Source organism: Mus musculus, chromosome 3 (genome assembly GCF_000001635.26).
Source record: "Mus musculus strain C57BL/6J chromosome 3, GRCm38.p6 C57BL/6J".
NCBI classification, from domain to species: Eukaryota; Metazoa; Chordata; class Mammalia; order Rodentia; family Muridae; genus Mus; species Mus musculus.
The window spans coordinates 83692864-83714186 of record NC_000069.6 but is presented as its reverse complement, the minus strand read 5'-3'; the positions used below and the strand labels follow the sequence as shown (position 1 = coordinate 83714186).

Below are 21323 nucleotides of genomic sequence, written 5' to 3'. Positions count from 1 at the left end.
GGCTGAGCAAACCATGGGGACCAAGCCAGTGAACTGCATCCCTCCATGGCCTCGGCTTCAGTTCCTGTCTCCTGGTTCCTAACTTGGATGCCCTTGAAGATAAACTCTAAGCTGAAATAGACCATTTCCAAACTAAGTTGGTTTTGGTCAGTCATGGTGTTTATCACAGCAGCAGAGAACATGCAGTGGCTTGCAGACATAGTAAGAGTTATTACCACTGTGCATTCACTACTGCCATCCCACTGTTTTACCTGTTTGGTATCCCTCTGTGCTATCGAGGAAGCAGAGAGCATGGAAAAGGAGGAAGAGTAGTTATACACAGAACTGGGCTCCCCAGAGAGCGCTGAAGGAGGCCATCTGGGTAAAAGAGGTAAAGGTATCTACAAGAGAATGGCCAGACAGAGAACAGAAGTTGGGTGTGTGAAAGGGCAGCTGGTGCTGGTAGGTGTGCTGGAGATAACTGAGAGCAGGGGGTTATGGGAAGATGGTAGAAAGCTTACATGAAATATTGCAGAGGTGGAATGATAATAAAGATAATTATTCTCTATGGGTATAATCTGTCAGCTCAAGATGATCAGACCAAAACTGTCTAGAAAAAAATCCATCATGGTCTTGGAATCAGCCTCTTCCCACAGAGTGAGAAATCTGAGGAACCGAGACTCCTCCTCATGAAGTTAGACCTAGGACAGTGAACCAAATGCTAAACTTTTTGATAAATGAGCGGGGCACCTGGGAAGCATGGTGGGTAGAATGAAAACACTGTAGCAGAGTAGGAAGAAGAATGATCTAGAAGATGTCTTGGGAATAAGATAGTTTACCTTACCTTTCAACCATGACTTTGAAGTCCGTGGAAGAGTATGCACAGACATTCCTTAATAGGAAGAGGCAGAGGATGCCCTTCCCTTTTCTCCTCAGGCCAGGAAGGTAAGGGGCTGCCTTCAGAGGATGAGTATGGAAAGTCCCTGTGGTCCTAAGGTAAGGGTTCTGAAGTTGCCATGACAACTATGCTTGAGTAGTGGGAAGGAGAGGACGGTATGTGCACCACAAATGGGGTTCACTTTCTTCTTTGGTGGTTTGTATGTGAATGATACTAGAGATTACTTCAAGGAGGTATGGGATATCAAAAAATAACACAAAACAAAACTGACCTAAAACATCATCTTTATGGTAACCCAATGCTTTCCCAGAGTAAGAAGTACTTTTCCTTGAAGATGAGCTTCTTGAAGTTGGATTTTGGTTTAGAATTTGTTCTGTGGGTGTCTCCTCCCCTCTCCGGCCCTGCAAATGTGAATGAGGTGGTCAGGCACATGTCCCCTGGCTTCTTGGTTACAGTTAGTCATCCCTGGGATTCTTAGAGATGCTGTGCTAACTACCCATGTCCTGCTCTGTCCCTGGGATCCTTTAGGCTGAGGACTTCCATGATGGTTCTAGGATGAACTTTCTTCCCCTTTAGCTGTTTTCATTCAGATGGTTCAACTGTTTCCAGGCTTAGCCAGTGAGAAAGACCTTCTGTTGGGGCAGAGTCTCTGACTCCCTTTTGCCATGTGTGCACTGAGCCCTTAGTCTGAGTTTGTTTGTTTTAAGTAGCCACGAGATTACATTGCTTGGCCGGAAGATTTCATGTGGCAAGCTGTGAATAGTAAAGAAAACTGAATCTTCCCTTGACAGAACTGTGTGTGTGAATGAGTGAGTGAGTGAGTGAGTGAGTGAGTGAGTGTGTGTGTATGTGTGTATGTGTAAGTGGCTTTCTATAGCTTTGTATTCTGCATCCTTAGATTCAACAACTGTGAGTGGAAAATATTTGGAAAAAGTTGTCTTTTTTTTTGTCACTATTGCTTGAGCAACACAGTCTAAGAATTGTTTATGTAGTGTTCACACTGCATTTAACATTCAAGGTGCCATTTAAAGCACACGGGGGAATATGCACAGGTCATATGAGAATATAACCCCATCTTGTGTAAGGCCCTTGGGTTTTAGTGTGTGCAGAGCCAATCTCTGGTTTTGAAGAGGTAATTGTAGTGAATGCTGAGGCTATTTCCTGAAGCTTCTCAGACATCAGTCAAGAGAAGCTCAAAGTGGGACCTTCTGATGTATGTGTGTGTGTGTGTGTGTGTGTGTGTGTGTGTGTGTGTGTGTATTGATGTTCAAGCATAGTCTTTGATGAGAACTAGGTTAGAAAGTTGAAGCAAATCTCCTTTAAAATATCCCAGAGTGGTCAGGTAGTGCTGGTGCACAGTTAGTCCCAGCACTTGGGAGGCAGAGGCAGGTGGATTTCTATGTTCGAGGCCAGCCTGGTCTACAGAGTGAGTTCCAGGACAGTCAGGGATAAACAGAGAAACCCTGTCTCGAAAAACCAAAACCAAAACCAAACAAAAATTCTCCCAGAGTCCATGGACCCCACAATAGGTCGCTGCCCAACTCTGCCAACAAAAGGAAGGCTCTGCCTTTCTCCTGACTCCACTCACAACAACTGAAGTCCTTTCTCTGTTTCTCTGTCTGCTTTTATTTGCGTACACTAGTTATACATACTAATGGCTTTCGTTATGACATTTTCAAACATGTACACAACACATTCTGGTCACATTCACCCCTCACACCTCTCGCTTGTCCCCCCAGCTCCTGCTGGATTCTTCTCATTTCTACCCGCTTCTTCTTTTGTGATTGTTAATACACATGCTCACTGTAGAGAATGCGGATGGGTTCTGTAGAGGCCCCTGTCACCTGCAAGTCTAAGTGTCCTCTTTCTGAACGTTTGTTTATGAAGTTCCCTTCATGTAAGTCTCTGCACCTCGTTCAAACCAGCGAACACTACACTGACATGGAAAGTCAGGCCACAGACCGTACATTCAGAGCAGCAACTGGGGGGGTCCTGCTTCAGCTCAATTGTGCCTTGCAAGCTGTTCAGGAGGAGGTCAAAAGTGCAATTCAGAGCTCTGAGCCCAAAAAAGGCAGAGGGGCCCCTGAAGGAGTGTGATCGGGCTGCCCCAGACGTCTCTCCGTGAGCCACACCATCTCCAGAAATAACATGTGTGGGTTAAAGCAATAAACAGCACTCAGATCTGGAATTCCAGACAGCCACAAACATATCAGCCTAAATGTAAAGTGGCGTTGCTCACAGTACATCTATAATTACATCTTATTTTATTAGTCGGAAAGGGTAATTGCATCCAGAAAACTCCCAATGAGAATGTGTGCTGCAGAGATAGTGTGTGTTGCTCTGAGAAAGCGAGGCTGTGAGGGAGTCTCGGTGATGCTGAGCAATGTCCTAGCAAACCGCAGGTGATGTGACCTCTGGAGTGGCGAAGAACAGGACTGGAGCAGGTGCCAGAACTCAGGTTGGCAGAATCTCTGGAGAACACTCATTAATCTCCCCATCCTCTTCCCCTGAGCGCTTTAAGGAAGAGTGTGGCTTTGGGGGACTCAAGGAGTCAGTTACATGCTTAGAACCCAATGCTAAGACAGCTTGAGAAGTCAACCCTGGAACTCACCGCTGCAAAGGAACAATCTTACCAGTTGGAGACAGGCTTCCTGCTGACTTTAACAAATTATCAAAAAACCACACCAGTTTCTACCTAAGCTACAGAATAGAAACTTAATGAGTATTTAAACACTTTCTTCTAGTAGCTAACAGACCATGGAAATCAAACTCCGTATCAGTGAACATTATATATATATATATATATATATATATATATATTTGTTTTAGGCTTCAACTGAAATGTCGTTACCATGGTAGCAAACCGCACTGAAGGCAGGGAGAATGCTTTGATCAGGATACTCAGAAAATGCTTATCGCCAGCAATGGAACCACCCAGAAAGGCCCAGAGGGGTTGAAAAGTGCCACAGAGCAATGCACCCACCCTGCTCTTCGCCTCTCTGTCTTGTTGCTTCTGTGGACCCACAAATGACTTCCTAAAGGATTTTGGGGACACACACATTTCATTCTTATCTTACTATTTCTTCAGGCTATCTCTCTTGCTCCATGTCTCTGGGGCAAGGACCTTTCCTTTATTTGAAATAAGGAGTCTTTCTGAGTCCTTCCACCACTGTGTAATTGGAGCTGTAAAACAGTTGGGGACGGTCTCTTTAAAAATGCCAGTAAACACTGAAGGACATTATTAACCCCAACTCGTATAAACATCTAGTGAGAAAAGGACATATTTTTCCCAGTCCCATATAATTTTCATTATGTAATAATGGATAAAGTTAATATTTGGGAACCAAACAGACAGACAAACAGACTTTTGTAAACCTTTTGGTTGCTTCTGTTACCTTAACTTTAAAAGCTAGTTCTTGGTTCACATACACAGTCATCCAACCATTTCCTTATTATTTATAAAATGCCCATGGTGGACCAACTGATGTAGTAGTGTGCTCTGTCACTGGTGAAGATGGAGCTATTAATCGGATATGAGATGCTGTGTGTGGCAGGGACAAGAACAGGATGTCATTCAAAGACAGCATGAAATACTACCACTTAACAAGACCCCTGGGAGTGTTCAGAGCAGATAAGGGAACCCCAGCTGACATTTGAAAGATGGGGAAGGTTCCAGAAGTCTGATAGGGCTGAGACAAATTAAAAAAACAAGGTTCATTAGATTTGGCAATCAGGGGACACTTTTATCATCAGTTAAGCAGTTTCAGTGGGGTACTGGACATCGAAGCTGGACTGCAGCTGGCTGGTACACGACCGGAGAGTGAGCACAGATGAAAGGGTAGAGACAGGCTGGCTGCTGGCTGCAAAATCTTGGGGTTAAAGGAGGTCTTTGGGTTTTAATTTAAACACATTTTTATAAGCTTTGAAACTCTGCCCAATGTTCCAACAGTAAAGAAAAGGATGATAAGTCAAGGCGGGGGGGGGGGGGCGGGGGGAAGTGGACAGGCATTGAGAGCCAAGGGTTCAAATGAGCATGCCAGTCATTCACAGAGGGTGAGCATTGCCCAGGCAAGCAGGCTTGGGTGAGCCTGGCCTGCGGAGCTATATCTTGTTTCATGGCCCATTTGGGATCAGGGAGTCACTTTTCTTCCAGCCTGGGAAGCCTTCAGTCAGGATGTAAGGCAGGCATCACATGCTGTGGTGTCAGTAAGGGTGACAGACAGGGACTCCCAAAGTCTGCCAAGTCCATGTTCTCTGTGGACAGCTGCTGTTTAGCTCCAGACATGTTCATCGTGGGAAAATGCACATCCAATGTTTCTGGGTCAAACAAAACAAAATAAAGCCAAACAAACAAAACAGCAAATAAACGCAAGCCACCCAGAATCTGGATTTTCTATGTGAAATTTCCCAATTTTGAACTGTTGGAAAATATTAAAGACAACATTCTAGGAGGAAGAGGGAGAAGTTCTTGAGCTCCCACGCCTATCTAACGAAGGAGCTGTTGACAGTTAAAGGCCTCCAGCGCAGGGAGCACGAGTTTCCTTTAAGGTGAAGTTGACCACACTCTAGTGGATAGCCCTAAGCCTAGGAGTATATGGGTTGAAGGATTTAAAAAGAAATTAGAAAGAGGAGTGGGGTGGTGAAGGTGGATCTGGGAGGAGTTAGGGGGAAAAGCAGAAGATGAATGTGGTCAACATACAGGATATGCCATTCTTAGCAAGCTAATAAATATAGTATGCAATAGATAAATGAACACGAAATCCAAGACCAAAAGTATCCTTCATTGTAATAAGAACTTTGATAACTATTGCAGGAAATGCAAGCTTTCATTTTTTTACTTCCTACTCTCCTGCAGATAGTCAAGAAATAGTGAAATTATTGCATTGATTCTTTGGACTTAAACAAACACAAACAAACAAACAAACAAACAAACAAGAAAGCAGTTATGTAAGCATTCACCAAAATATGTTGGCTGATCTTGTTATCTTCTTAGACACCAAATTACCATGTGTGATTTAGAATATTTCTTTCAAGGGCTAGGTTTTTTTTTTCCCATCCTTGAATCCTGACCCCTTTTGTACAACCACAGGAAAAAAAATGTTAACATGGAAAATAAGATGAAGAGCTGGAGAAAGAAGCACCGTAACACATTTAGTCTTCCTAAATCGTGTTAAGGGCTGCGACCTGCCAGGACTTTAATTTTATAAGCTGATTCTCTTAGGTCCACATGAAATGCTGCAAGTTCCCTTGCTCACTTTAAAGTTTTCTGAAATGTAGCATTGCTCTTGGAACCAGAAAGGACTTAGTCACATTGCTTATTAATAAGAATAGAGTAAAAAACAGTAACTTAAAAAATGGATCCTTGTACCATAGGATGGGCCTGAAACATAATTACACATACAAACAGGGAAGATGGATACATGTGACAATGCAAAGAGAGCGGGTTTTTTTTTTTTTTTTTTTTTTTTGACACAGTTTCCCTGTGTAGCTCTGGCTGTCCTGGAACTCACTCTGTAGACCAGGCTGGCCTCGAACTCAGAAATTCACCTGCCTCTACCTCCTGAGTGCTGGGATTAAGGGCGTGCACCATCACGCCCGGCACGAAAGAGAGCACTTTTATAGTTTACTCTCTGCTTGTCTATGACTACCAGTCATTTGTTTGTGGCAGGATGAGAAAGGGTGTACATACATGAAAACCAGAGAAGATACATGTATGAACCTTGCAGTCAGAAAGTCTCACTTTAAAGATCAGATGAATTATGCTCCCGACACACTCAGCTGGACACAGCGTGTGGAGGGGTTTGTTTTCTCGGCCAGCACTCTGACTGCTAGGCTGTGTCACGGACTTTCTGATTTAGTAGGCTTGGGGAGTAAATTCCTAGGTCGAATGGATCCTACCTGTGTGAGAACACCCTCTGAAAAATCAAGTGTTTTAGAATGCTTCCAGGCTTTGCCATGCTTCCATTCAGACAACGCTATACACACATTTATTTACGTTGACCATAGTTTTTTATTACAAAAAGTTGATTTATGCTGTGGATCACTGGACTGAAGATCTGGCAGTACATGTATGAAAACAGGAGATCTGTTGCCAAGGCAGGAGAGAAGGTCCAAGTTGTCTGTTCTCCGTTGGCTGCTGATGTCTCATCCGTGCTGGGCTGGGAATGGGTTCCCCCTAGTGACGTCAGCATCTTATTTATTGAGCTATGGACTCACAGCTACACATGGGTTGCTAGTACTGGAAACGCCTTTCTGGCTTTCCTGTTGGTGCTTTGCTACGTTCTACCGGGAGGCGGCAGTAAAAGGAGCCTGCAGGAATGGATAAGGTAAAGACTTCCTTCCTGTCTATTTCCGGTCTCCTTGTGCCTAAGAACGCAGTCCCAGAAGAGGAAGTCATTATTCATGCTGGAGATGTATGTCTTCCTGTCAGAATCAGCATCTTGTTATATTTTTCCCACTTTTCAGGCCTATATTGTCGTTCCAGGCTCAGATGCTTTCTCTAAACAAAACCACAGCGTCTGCCTCCCTCCTAGCACTGGTGAGAGCCACACTGTCTAGGCAGCACATTGCTTTTTGGATCTGGATCTTTACTCTGTGGTGTCTCCATTCCAGGCTTCCAGGAACTAATTCTAACAATTCCAGCTACTTCTCTGTATTCCTGCAACCTGAGGCGTGGCGACTGTCTCCTCTTGTAACTGCTTCCTGGGCTCTCCTTTGAGGTTTCAGTATCTATTTAGAGAATTTCTGTATTAATTTCTCTCTTTTAAAAGAGCAACCAGTTTGTTCACTTTTCTGACGTGTCGGTCTGTCTGTTATGCTGGGCTGTACTTCTTGCCACAACCTTTAAATTCTAGAATATGGATAATAGGTGCTTTGAAAGTCACAGAAATGGGCAGGAGAACTGGCTGCTCTTCCAGAAGTCCTGAGTTAAATTCCCAGCAACCGCATGGTGGCTCACAACCATCTATAATGAGTTCTGATGCCCTCTTCTGGTGTGTGGGTATACATGCAGAAGAGTACTCATACATAAAATAAATAAATAAAAAACCACTAAGGAAACATGTAAGCCTCCCTCCCCCACCACTATAGCTGTAATTACATAGAATACTTGGGTAGAAACCCTTGCCTTATTTTTAAAAAGGCACATTCCTGGGTCCCACTTCTAAACTTACTGCATTTTAAATAAGCTTTCTAGATGAAACAGCTCTTCTTCCATCTCTATGTGCATTTGAAGATCAAACTCACATCATCAGGTGAACACCTTTATCCACTGGGCCCTCTCACTGTTCGTCTGTCTGTCTGTCTGTCTATCTGTCATCTATCTATCTATCTATCTATCTATCTATCTATCTATCTATCTATCTTTCCATCCGTCCATCCATCCATCCATCCATCCATCCATCCATCCATCCATCTATCACTGATGTATGCACGTATGCGTCTATCTATCGTGCGTGTAATGTGTGTAGTGTAAGGTGTGTATGTAGATGCACGGCTCACAGGTACAGGTCAGAGGGGAACTTTGTGGAACTGGTTCTCTCCTTCCACCTTCACCTGGGTTCTAGGGATTGAACTTGGTTAGTTAGGCTTGCTGCAAGCACTTTTACCTGCTGAGCCATCAAGCAGCCACACCGACTTGGTCAGACCATGGTGATGTGGGCACGCATCACATTACAGCTGCTCCTCTCTTTGTGATGGAGTTCTATCCCAGCCAACCCCTTGTGAGCTGGAAAGCATTTATTCAAAAGACCCGATTTACTAATTATCATAGTCTAGCAACCTGGCGCACAGAGATTAACCAAGCGGTTCCTTGTGATCATGTGACTGTGGCTTCTGGCATTGGCTCCTGTCCAGGATGTGTGACAGTACTCTACTGTACTATAATTCAGATCCTAAATGTCTCACCAAGACGCATGCATTAAAGGCTTGGTCCCTGGGTAGCACCGATGGCAACTGATAGAACCCTTTGGAGTTGGGGTCTGATGGGAGACCCTTAGGTCACTGGAGAAATGACTTTGAAGTGGGGGAGTGGGATTATACCTTCTTTTTTTTTGCTTGTATCCTGGTTCAGGTAAGCCTTTTGCTCTCCCACTTGTTTCTCCCATATTAGGCTCTCTCACTACAGGCCCAAAGTAATGGGGCCAAGCAAGTATGTGCTGCACCTTCAAAGCTGAGAGACAAAATAGCCCCTTTCTTCTTACACATCAGTTATCAGTTATCCCAGTGTTGCCTTGCAGCATCAGGAAGCTGTAGGTGATGCTGGCTTAGGAAATGTTCAGAAGCTTTTACTTCTCCTGTCTCTAACCAACACACGTCCTCTTGAAGGAGGAAAGATCCAAACCGTCACAAATTGGAGATCATCTGCAGAATTTATGCACTGGGAAAGATATTTTTAGATGTGGTCAACATTTCTATTAGTAGACTCTGAGTAAGCAGATTTTCCATGATGTGGACGGCTGTACCGATCCAGTCAGATCTATCAGATTAGGCCGACTGGAGCAAGACCCGAGGCTTGCGGGAGAGAAGAACCTTGACCTCGTGAGCAAAGTGTGGATATCCGCCCTAATTTCCAGTCTCCTGGAACCACCCTGCAGAGTCAACTCTGTTCAGTTTCTAGTCTGGCGACTTTCCATATGGCGTTTCTCTGGAGAATTCTATTAGTATAGTGATTGTGGAACTCTGAGCCTGCATTTTCACTAGCACCCGTGTGATTATTATGGGCTAGCCCACAAAGCTTTCAGGTGAGCGAGAGCAGAGAGCAAAGGACACCTTAAAATGGTTATGGGATACTTTGGACAGTTAGTTCATTTGTGTTTAATTCAGTCCCCATTGCCCGTGTGCCTGCTATGAGTCTGGGATCCTTTCATGCAGTTGGGAGTGCTGTAGCCTCTGAGTAAATCCGAGCAGCTCTCTCTAGAGTACTACATTTTCACACAAAGGCTTTGTACGATGTAGCTTCCTCAGCAACGGGAAAAGCCAGCATGTGCATATTCTAGAGCCCTAGCACTCCCTTCCCCACTTACAGGAGCATTCAACTATGACAGAAACCAATACACCATTGTAGACTGACTCGACATATTCTTTTTTTCTATTTATTTATTTATTTATTTATTTATTTATTTATTTATTAGGTATTTTCCTCGTTTACATTTTCAATGCTATCCCAAAAGTCCCCCATACCCACCCCCCAATCCCCTACCCACCCACTCCCCCTTTTTGGCCCTGGGGTTCCCCTGTACTGGGGCATATAAAGTTTGCAAGTCCAATGGGCCTCTCTTTGCAGTGATGGCCGACTAGGCCATCTTTTGATACATATGCAGCTAAAGACAAGAGCTCTGGGGTACTGGTTAGTTCATAATGTTGTTCCACCTATAGGGTTGCAGTTCCCTTTAGCTCCTTGGGTAGTTTCTCTAGCTCCTCCATAGGGGGCCGTGTGACCCATCCAATAGCTGACTGTGATCATCCACTTCTGTGTTTGCTAGGCCCCGGCATAGTCTCACAAGAGACAGCTACATCTGGGTCCTTTCAGCAAAATCTTGCTAGTGTATGCAATGGTGTCAGCGTTTGGAAGCTGATTATGGGATGGATCCCTGCATATGGCAATCACTAGATGGTCCATCGTTTCGTCACAGCTCCAAATTTTGTCTCTGTAACTCCTTCCATGGGTGTTTTGTACCCATTTCTAAGAAAGGGTAAAGTGTCCACACTTTGGTCTTCGTTCTTCTTGAATTTCATGCGTTTAGCAAATTGTATCTTATATCTTGGGTATCCTAAGTTTCTGGGCTAATATCCACTTATCAGTGAGTACATATTGTGCGAGTTCCTTTGTGATTGGGTTACCTCACTCAGGATGATGCCCTCTAGGTCCATCCATTTGCCTAGGAATTTCATAAATACATTTTTTTAAATAGCTGAGTAGTACTCCATTGTGTAAATGTACCACATTTTCTGTATCCATTCCTCTGTTGAGGGGCATCTGGGTTCTTTCCAGCTTCTGGTTATTATAAATAAGGCTGCTATGAACATAGTGGAGCATGTGTCCTTCTTACCGGTTGGGACATCTTCTGGATATCTGCCCAGAAGAGGTATTGCGGGATCCCCCGGTAGTACTATGTCCAATTTTCTGAGGAACCACCAGACTGATTTCCAGAGTGGTTGTACAAGCTTGCAATCCCACCAACAATGGAGGAGTGTTCCTTTTTCTCCACATCCTCGCCAGCGTCTGCTGTCACCTGAATTTTTGATCTTAGCCATTCTGACTGGAGTGAAGTGGAATCTCAGGGTTGTTTTGATTTGCATTTCCCTGATGATTAAGGATGTTGAACATTTTTTCAGGTGCTTCTCAGCCATTCGGTATTCCTCAGGTGAGAATTCTTTGTTCAGCTCTGAGCCCCATTTTTTTAATGGGGTTATTTGATTTTCTGAAGTCCACCTTCTTGAGTTCTTTATATATATTGGATATTAGTCCCCTATCCGATTTGGGATAGGTAAAGATCCTTTCCCAATCTGTTGGTGGCCTTTTTGTCTTATTGACGGTGTCTTTTGCTTTGCAGAAGCTTTGCAATTTTATGAGGTCCCACTTATTGATTCTTGATCTTACAGCACAAGCCATTGCTGTTCTATTCAGGAAATTTTCCCCTGTACCCATGTCTTCGAGGCTTTTCCCTACTTTCTCCTCTATAAGTTTCAGTGTCTCTGGTTTTATGTGGAGTTCCTTAATCCACTTAGATTTGACCTTAGTACGAGGAGATAGAAATGGATCAATTCGCATTCTTCTACATGATAACCGCCAGTTGTGCCAGCACCATTTGTTGAAAATGCTGTCTTTTTTCCACTGGATGGTTTTAGCTCTCTTGTCAAAGATCAAGTGACCATAGGTGTGTGGGTTCATCTCTGGGTCTTCAATTCTGTTCCATTGGTCTACTTGTCTGTCACTATACCAATACCATGCAAAAATATGGAATGCTTCACGAATTTGCGTGTCATCCTTGCGCAGGGGCCATGCTAATCTTCTCTGTATCGTTCCAATTTTAGTATATGTGCTGCTGAAGCGAGCACCTGACTCGACATATTGAGAACACAGCTTTGACAAAGTTAGGTCTCGATCTTTTATTATTTTACTTTATGTTTTTTAGCGACTTTTCTCTTATCCAGTAAAATTATTTTAGGTTCAGTCCAAGAAGCACTTAGTCTTCGCTGGTCATTGTGTTAAGTAACTCCCTTCAGGAGTTAACAATTCAGGGAAGAAAAGATGGATAGTCCCCTAACCATAAGAGTGCAGTGAAGAAGCAACTGAGACCCCTGGGAGGCAGAGACATGCGGCTGTGTGATTTCCAGGCCAGGTGAAGGTGCAGAATAAGACCTGACTCAGAAAAACAGCCTGAAGGATGCTCAGCCCTAAATGGAGCATGGATCACGTGCCCTCCTCCAAAGGCTCTGAGATCATAGAGAGGCAGTGGAGTGAGCGGAAGAGCCAGAGGCTGTGGATGGGTACAGGGAAATGGTGGTTGCCGGACACAGCGGGGCAGCTGTGAACTCACAGTGTGGTGGACTCATTGCTGGCAAGTAGAAATGAAGTTGTTTGAAAGAGACACCTCTGAGTATTTTTAAAAGAAAGATTTATTTTATTTTTATTTGTGTGTATGTCTGTGTGCCTATTTGAGCACATTAATGATTGAAGGTGCCCATAGAAGCCAGAAGAGAGTGTTAGATCCTTGGAGCCACAGTTAAATGTGGCTGTGAGCTGTCTGAAGGAGGTGCTAGGAACCAAACTTGGATTCTCTGGAAGAACAGTGAGAACTCTTAACTTTGGAGCCATCTCTTCAGACCCATTATTGACTCTTGATCCTACACTTTACTGTGCAGTTGAAAAGGGTCCTGATATTTTCTATTCACCCCTCAGTTAGCTTTAAAATAATAATAAATAATAAAATTACTTTTGATGTATATGGGTGTTTTGCCTTGATATATGTCTGTACCAAGTACATGCAGTGCCCCCAGAGACCAGAAGAGGGCAACATCAGATCCCCAGGGACAGGGTTTACAGAAGGCTGTGTGCTGCCTGGGTGTTAGGTGTGGAATCGAAGTCCTCTGGAAGGGCAGCATCCCTCCAGATCTGTCCCCAGCTAGTTTTAGAACACAGGTCCTTTCTCATGTGTCACATTAGCTTTAGCCAAGGTGTGGTCAGAGGTTTGTTCCCTGCTAAAACCTCATCCCCCTCAGGAGAGGAGAAAGCATTGTCAAGTGGCCTGGGATGCTGCTACATGGTGGGATACAGACAGCTTTGGGAAGGGATCCACCCAACCTTATTGACTACAGAGGGGACCAAAAACTGAGCATCTCAGCCTTAATTAAACACTCAAGTTTCTGGAAAGGGCACATGTCCATTTCCTAAGCTTGAGCAACTCCTTGCACTCCTGGCGCATTCTTGATCCATTTTCTGCCATCTCAAGCCTTCCTACCACAGTGACCCTCAAGCATCATTTGTTTAACAGCGTCATGTGCTCTCCTTCCATCTTTCCTGGAGATGAAGAGTTTACTTCAAGAGGATATCTTTCTTTCTCCTCAGTGGTTCGATGGCTCTCTTGTTATTTGGTGGTACAAATTTTCTGTTTCCTATAAAACTTAACCTTCTGCCTACGTGTTGGACCTAACTCCATCTTTGCTTTTATGCATTGCTTAGACAGTTCTCTCCCAATTGATCCCTTATCAGATCTTCCCTTGTTCAGTTCCCTCTGCCTAGAGACATTTTCATGCTGCACCTAAAGGGAGAAGCTACTTTGAAACCACCAGCTTTGTAGAACACAGCAAGCTTGCATGATCTGAACCCTAAACTCCTCTTTATTTCCTTTCTGACCTATAGATTTTAGGAGGCTAGAACTACATTTCCCAGAGTACCCCTGTATTCATGAACTTGAATATAATTTAATTATGTCATTAAGAGTTACCTTAATTTGGAATAAAACATTGTGAAACCAGATGGACACGACAGGATAGCCGTGGAGGCCCATGCTCTCTTTGTAGTCTGGTTATGGCTTCCAATATAATTTCCAGACCTCCTGGTTTTATAGCACCTTGGTCATGGTAAGGCCAAAAGCCTCCTTGGTGGCCTGATTCTGTTATGGCTTTGGGAGTCATTCCTGGAAGCCGAGCTTTTAAGTCTGTCTTTTTCAGACTTCCCATTTATTTGGCAAGGCATTTTATAACTTGTCATAAATAGGCTCTTTCTCCTTAAACTGGCTAGAAAGGTTCTGTTTAGAAGGTTCTGTTCCACAGGCTGGCATCACCTGAACATGGATGGTGACATCGCATGGGCCGACTCATGGGTGACTTGGAGGGGCAATGGCTAAAGAGCAGGATGTTGATCGCTGTGCACAACACAGCTGCTCACTGGGCTTGCAGAAACAGATGGCCTGACTCATAGGCAAGGTCTAATGATTTGGGCAGACTTTCAGAGATTTAGAAGGAATGTCCTTGGTTCTCAGTGACAAGGAATCTGAGGCATAGATGCAGAGATCAGCCTCACTGAATGGGAAGAGCATGAGTGTATTCCATGTGTAGTAATCTGAGAGTGGCATCAGTGAGGATGGCCTGACTACTCACAGGGAGAAGGGATCAATCCTATACAATTCTATCAGCATCCCCACTAGCATTTGCCCTTATCAAATGGCTTTATGCACCAGGCGACCCCAAAAGCAGAGCAAGAAGTCATGTGTAGGCTTGGCGACATTAGCTTCCGTGCACCAAAGGGAATGGGGATATGGCAGAGCTGACTTTCTAACCTGCCAGCAGTGAAGACCAATACTCAGTCTTTAATATTTCACCACTTCTCAGGGGAGCCAGCCGGTGACTGTCAGCACATTGATGACATTGGACTGTGCCAGCTGTGGAAGTGGCAACACTTACTTTGGACTCAGCTTCCATGTTTCTGCCAAAATCACCGTCTCTGAGCTCTTGTAATGCCTTGTTCCGTTCAGTATTTCTTCTGATCAACAGACTCATTTCATAGCCAGTGAAGAGTGGCGGGAGGTTCCTGCTCACACAGTCCACTGGTCCTCAGAGTTTCCCTGATACCCTGAAGCAGCTGGCCAGAGAGAGTGGTGGAATGGTCTTTTGAGATGTAGTTGGAGGACCAGCTGGGTGAGAACACCCGGCATGGCTGAAGCAATGTCCTTAGAATCATGATGCTGCTGTAAGTCAGCAAGTAATATCTATAGTGTTTTGTCTCCTAGCTCAGATCCCAGCATCCGAGAGACAAAGGAATGGAAATGGGAATGCTCCATTCATTCTAATCCTGAAATCTGTATCCTACTCCAGTGACTTGGAATTCTGAAAGCTGGAAGACTTAGTCCCAGGGCCCAGGAATGGTTCTGTGCAGCTGGTCTTCACAGCGGGTCTTGGGATACGTGAGTTTCTCAGGCCCCAGACTGAATAAGGAATAGTGGCCATGGGGCAGAGGCAGGAAACACTAAGCCGGTTAAGGTGAGTGAGTCTGACTTATTGAGGCTTGCTGCTGAACAACAGGGGCTGTAAAGAATACCTGTGAGCTGAAGTTCATGCTGGAGGTCACGGAAATGTGGGATTAGTATCAGAAGGAAGATATAAATCTCAGCTATGACCACATGACTCATTGCAGCAAAAAGAATTATCAGTAAAAAGAATTATATCATTATTAGTATTTCTTCCTTACCTGAATATTTTTTCCTTCTTCTAGTTCCCTGCAACTGATCACAATAGGTAAGCTATAGGAGACCAAAAGAGGGACTGTAACTTAATTAGACCATCCCAATGTAGATAAAGCAGCTTTGTATGTTTTAGAGGAGGACTGACCTCATGCCTCTATTTGAACAATTGAGGGTAGTTAGAAGCGTGACTTGGTCACTGTTTTTCTTTCAAATATAGGACATTTTAAAAGGGACATCACCCAGGGAGGATTGTGGAGTGTTGTTACAGACTGCCTAAAATTTCCTTGTTCGTGGCTGGGGGTTAGGATGATGGTAGGGTTGGTGACAAGGCAAATGTGTGTGGGGTTTGGAAGGTGGAATGGTGTAGTATGTGATAGCCACAGCTCCTGCTGCCTTGCCTGAGAGCTGCTCTGTTGTTATGTCCCCTTGACAAGACAGACTCCACTTCTCCCCATCTCCCATTGAGTCTCCCCATTTGGATTCTTTGAATCTCAGGTCAGCTTCCTAGTCAAAGATGTCACTGTTTTCTTTGTATTCAGCTGAAGTCAGAATGGTGAGAGCAATACGCAGCTGGCGAGCAGTCCTCATGGGTGCCCTGCTGCACACCCATCTAATCTTTGTCTGTGGGTGTTCAGACTTCCAACAACTTCAGATGTTCACCAGAAACACAGACAGTGTCCTGGCTGGTTTTGTGTGTCAACTTGACACAAGCTGAAGTCCTCAGAGAGGAAGGAGCCTCAGTTAAGAAAAGGCCTCCATGAGATCCAGCTATAAGGCATTTTTTCAATTAGTGATCAATGAGGAAGGGCCCATGGTGGATGGTGCCATCCCTTGATGGGAGGTCCTGGATTCTACAAGAGAGCAAGCTGAGCAAGCCAGGAGAAGCAAGCCAGTGAGCAGCATCCCTCCATAGCCTCTCCATCAACTCCTGCCTCCAGGCTTCCAGATTGCCATCTAGGAACCCTGCTTGGGTTCCTGGTCTGACTCTAATCTGGAAGTGTAGGCCAAATAAACCCCTTTCTTCCCCAGCTTGCTTTGGTCATGGTGCTTCATTACAGCTACATCTCAGCTTCATTACTGAGAGCGAAGGCACAGTCTTCTGCTAAATTCTTTAACGTTTCTACAATTGCACAAGGTCAGTGCCTATACTAATCCATTTATGGCACATTGCTTTTCTGTTAAAACCCTGTGCAACATAAATTAATTCTTTTAAAAAAGCCAAATTCTGACTAGTGTAACTTACAGCCTTCTATTTAATAAACAAACTTCAGGGAATTAATTAACTAGTAATTAACTAGTTTAAGATATTGTTCTGGGCCTCCTCACCAAACATTTGTTCCCTAAACTCGTATCACTTATTCACAAGTACAGCTGGCCAGTGTTTGCTAGCTATTGCATGTGGGCAGCGGCAGAGAGTATGTGGGAAAACCAGACAGCAAACCCAGACCAGAATAATTTTTTACATATGGAAGTATCGATACATATTTGCTGAATAAATAAATGACTGGACATTTTGGTGCATTTTTTTTTTTACTTTTTTTTCTCTTTTTTTTTTATTAGGTATTTTCCTCGTTTACATTTTCAATGCTATCCCAAAAGTCCCCCAAACCCACCCCCCCAATCCCCTACCCACCCACTCCCCCTTTTTGGCCCTGGCGTTCCCCTGTACCGGGGCATATAAAGTTTGCAAGTCCAAAGGGCCTCTCTTTCCAGTGATGGCCGACTAGGCCATCTTTTGATACATATGCAGCTAGAGACAAGAGCTCCGAGGTACTGGTTAGTTCATATTGTTGTTCCACCTATAGGGTTGCAGTTCCCTTTAGCTCCTTGGGTACTTTCTCTAGCTCCTCCATTGGGGGCCGTGTGACCTATCCAATAGCTGACTGTGAGCATCCACTTCTGTGTTTGCTAGGCCCTGGCATAGTCTCAAAAGAGACAGCTATATCTGGGTCCTTTCAGCAAAATCTTGCTAGTGTATGCAATGGTGTCAGCGTTTGGAAGCTGATTATGGGATGGATCCCTGCATATGGCAATCACTAGATGGTCCATTCTTTCATCACAGCTCCAAATTTTGTCTCTGTAACTCCTTCCATGGGTGTTTTGTTCCCATTTCTAAGAAGGGGCAAAGTGTCCACACTTTGGTCTTCGTTCTTCTTGAGTTTCATGAGTTTAGCAAATTGTATCTTATATCTTGGGTATCCTAAGTTTCTGGGCTAATATCCACTTATCAGTGAGTACATCATTTTGGTGCATTTTACAACTTCCTTTTTTGTGGCTTTTTGAGATTGTTTTTGTTGTTGTTGTTTTTTTTTCGAGACAGGGTTTCTCTGTGTAGCCCTGGCTGTCCTGGAACTCACTCTGTAGACCAGGCTGGCCTTGAACTCAGAAATTTGCCTGCCTCTGCCTCCCAAGTGCTGGGATTAAAGGCATGCGCCACCACGCCCAGCTGAGATTGTTGTTCTTATATTTATATTTCTTCTTCTAATTTTTCCTTCCCTCACTGGCCTTTCTCTTCTGAACTCCAGCCTCCCACAGTAACTGTTCTCTGCTTATTCCCCCTTTTCAGTTATACTTATTTTTAAATAAATATGGAAGACATACTTAAACTGTATCAGGAAATAGATCAGTTACTTGTGACCCAACAATGAACCAGTGAAGTTTCATGTCTACTCTTGTCATTTCTTCAAGTCCTCTCCCCTCCATGAAGATAGCTTTTAAAGTTTTTGCCTTTTAAAAGAAATTTCTGCTCAGACTCAACATGCCCATCACAGAGCTTGGAAACACCTTCAAATTGTTCTTCCCCTCAGAGTCTGATAACTTTCTGGTCCCAGTCTCTTGAATATCTTCCCTGTCCCTAAATCTCTTGGTCTACACAGGTCTATTTCTTTCACTGGCTTCTTATTTGAACGTGTACTCCCTCTCTGGTATTTCATTAGGAGCTGATGCTGTTTATTCCAAATCTGGAACATCCTTGTTCTTCCTCTAATTGGAATTTCTTGATCAGCTAATTTCTTGATCTCCACCTTGGAAGTGCCAACATTCACCCGGTAATAATAACTCACCGACTTTCCTTGTTTCTTACTTGCTTGTTTTGTGTTGCACATTAAGATGGTTGTTTGTTTCATTTCCCTGTAGAACAGTGGTTCTCAACCTTTCTAACGTTGTGACTCTTTAATACAGCTCCTCATGTTGTGGTGACTCCCCCCACGACCATAAAATTATTTTATTGCTTCTTTATAACTGTAATTTTTCTACTGTTACAGATTGATTGTAATGTAAATATCTGATATGCAGGATATCTGATGTGCCATCCTCCAAGGGGTCGAGATCCATATGTTGAGAACTGCTTCCGTAGACTGTCATCTCTTTTTCCTGTAGAGGATCATCTCATTCAGATGATTTATTCATTTTCATAGTTCAGACAGTGGCATGGAGCACAGAAAGTGATCACGGAAGCTAGCAAGGGAGTTTTTCATTAAAAATATACAGGACGGACAGCAAAGGACTTACTCGGAGAGGAGTCTGTCAGCTGGGACACAGAACCTGGGGCTGCCAGGCATACTTGTTCCAGGACCAGGCTGGTAAGGATTGGGGGGGAGGGGGCGGGTGACGGAGATTCATGCCGGGTGGGGATGGTGCTCTGCTGTCAGGACATGTGCACTTGATGCTAGGATTCGTTCTCACAGGATGCTGAGGAAAGTGTGTGGGGGAACCTGGTATTGATGTCTAGCTTTAGATAGAGCTGTACTCTCTGTCTCCAAGTCTCTTTGATGCCACAGTCTCTCAATTGTAAACAGAAAGAGGAGATGACTTAGAGGAGATTACAGTCGTTGGAAGGACTCATTGAACACCTGACTTTTCTCTCTTGTCTCTCCTTCTCTTGTGACTCAGTTGGCACGCTGTATTCCATGGCAGCCTATGAAAGGGAACTTGGAGCAGCTGTTCCCTGTGACTCTGAGTCAGTGGAGAGAAGCCTTGGGCATGTATACACGATCGGCCCTTTGATCTTCGGACTCTGTTATTCTGAAGGACTTTTTTTTTTTTTTCCAAAACAGAGGGAAAATGAAGCTTACTTTTTGTGAGCAGAGATAGTGGTGAAGTGAATTATTTATGATTTATTGTAAATTACCACTAGGAACAGCAGGGCAGGAAGGAAGGGGCAACATGGGCAACTGTTGACAGCGGTCTGGGGGAACTAAGAAAGTGTGTTCCAATGAGAGCTGGGTCTGACAATGGCTAAAACCACATCCTCCATGGAAAATCCTAACTTGGGAAAAGACAAGATTTCATCTCTCTGTCCAGACCTCAGGATTTCAGCGTTGGGAACCAGAATGATTTTGGTCAAGTGTTTAGTAGTAGAAGGTGGGTTATTTTTATGGTGCTTGTTTGTCTTGAGCAGACGTTTTAGTTTAGGGGTATTAGCTGTGGGTACTGTCTCTACAAAAGTACCTCTTCCTTACCTTACGTTCCTGAAATTTCAAACTTGGAACTTTACATTTCATTGTACTTTTAGCAAGGTACATGCCATTGTTGGTTAAAAACACAACACATGTTTGTCTAGTTGGTAACGTTTCTGATGATCTTGGTTTGAGGATTACTTTCATTCTGTGGGTAGACCATGGATGAGCTAGTGCATCTTCTCTTTAGTGATGGGACCACCTTACCTCATGGCCAGTTACGGCCGTTGGCCTGTGGAAGGATGGGGCTTCCTGACATTTAGAGCCTCCCATTTCCATTAGTAACCATGTGCCCCCACGATCCTGTTCAGCTCAGTCTCCACAAACATTGCGTAGCTAGCAAACAACAGTGTCTGATATTGAAGAATGTTGCACAGAACCCGAACTTGTGCTTTTTGGCAGATCTTGCCCTGACCAGGGAATTTTTTTTCCCCAACATAGGATATTGAACCAAAAAGGCCATCTAAATAGAACAAGGCCACAGAAAAGAACAGAAGAGAAGAGAAGAGAAGAGAAGAGAAGAGAAGAGAAGAGAAGAGAAGAGAAGAGAAAAGAGTGTTTATTATTTACTTTAGGTTCTTATAAATTCAGACCTGAGAGTTTCATATAAAATGCTTAAAAATAGCCTGTGTAATAAGTGTGTTTAAAGATGAAGAATGATGTAACAAACTCTTGTGAAAAAAGACAAGGAAGGAAGAGCCTTTGCTTGATTGTATGAGGCTCTTCTCAGCAGAGAAAGATGAAAGGCCGGCACAAGGGAACTCACTTCTCCTGCATTTCTTCTTTCTACTCCAGGTGGAAGCTGCTTCGAGGTCGGTGGGTGGGGCCTGTGGGCCTTAAGGAGAGTTCCAGCTGCTCTGTAAAGGGCTCTTTAGGCTTCCACTCTGTCCCCCTACATTTTCAGAACTATGTTTGCTTGCTTCTATATCCAAGAGAGCAAAACAGCATTCTGCCAACTAGTAGACTTGGGGAAAACATAAAGTATAATTTTATTAAATCTCAATCTCTGCAGCCTGTGTTCACATGCACACGGGCATGTGCACACACACACACACATACCATACACAGGCATGCACATGTACTTTGGTGTACTGTAGAGGCCTGAGGACCTTGGCCATCAGTCCTTATCTCCCACCTAGTTTGAAACAGGTCCTTTGTACCCCAGCCTAGCTGCCCACAGCATTTTAGTCTTCTGTCTCTTTCAGACCTTCCTGTCTCTGCTCCCCTCTTGTAACGGGAACAGTGTATTACAGATGGCACCGCAACCCACTTCATGTCACTTCTGAGGTCTTCATGCTTGCATGC

General features: G+C 44.0%; 1 non-coding gene across 1 annotated transcript; it reads right to left on the bottom strand.

The window, feature by feature from the left end:
* Nucleotides 1-11828: 11828 nt before the first annotated feature.
* Nucleotides 11829-11935, bottom strand: Gm24584. Its single transcript, XR_003954849.1, has one exon. It is a non-coding gene; the product is annotated as a U6 spliceosomal RNA (small nuclear RNA).
* Between the last annotated feature and the right edge of the window lie 9388 nt (nt 11936-21323).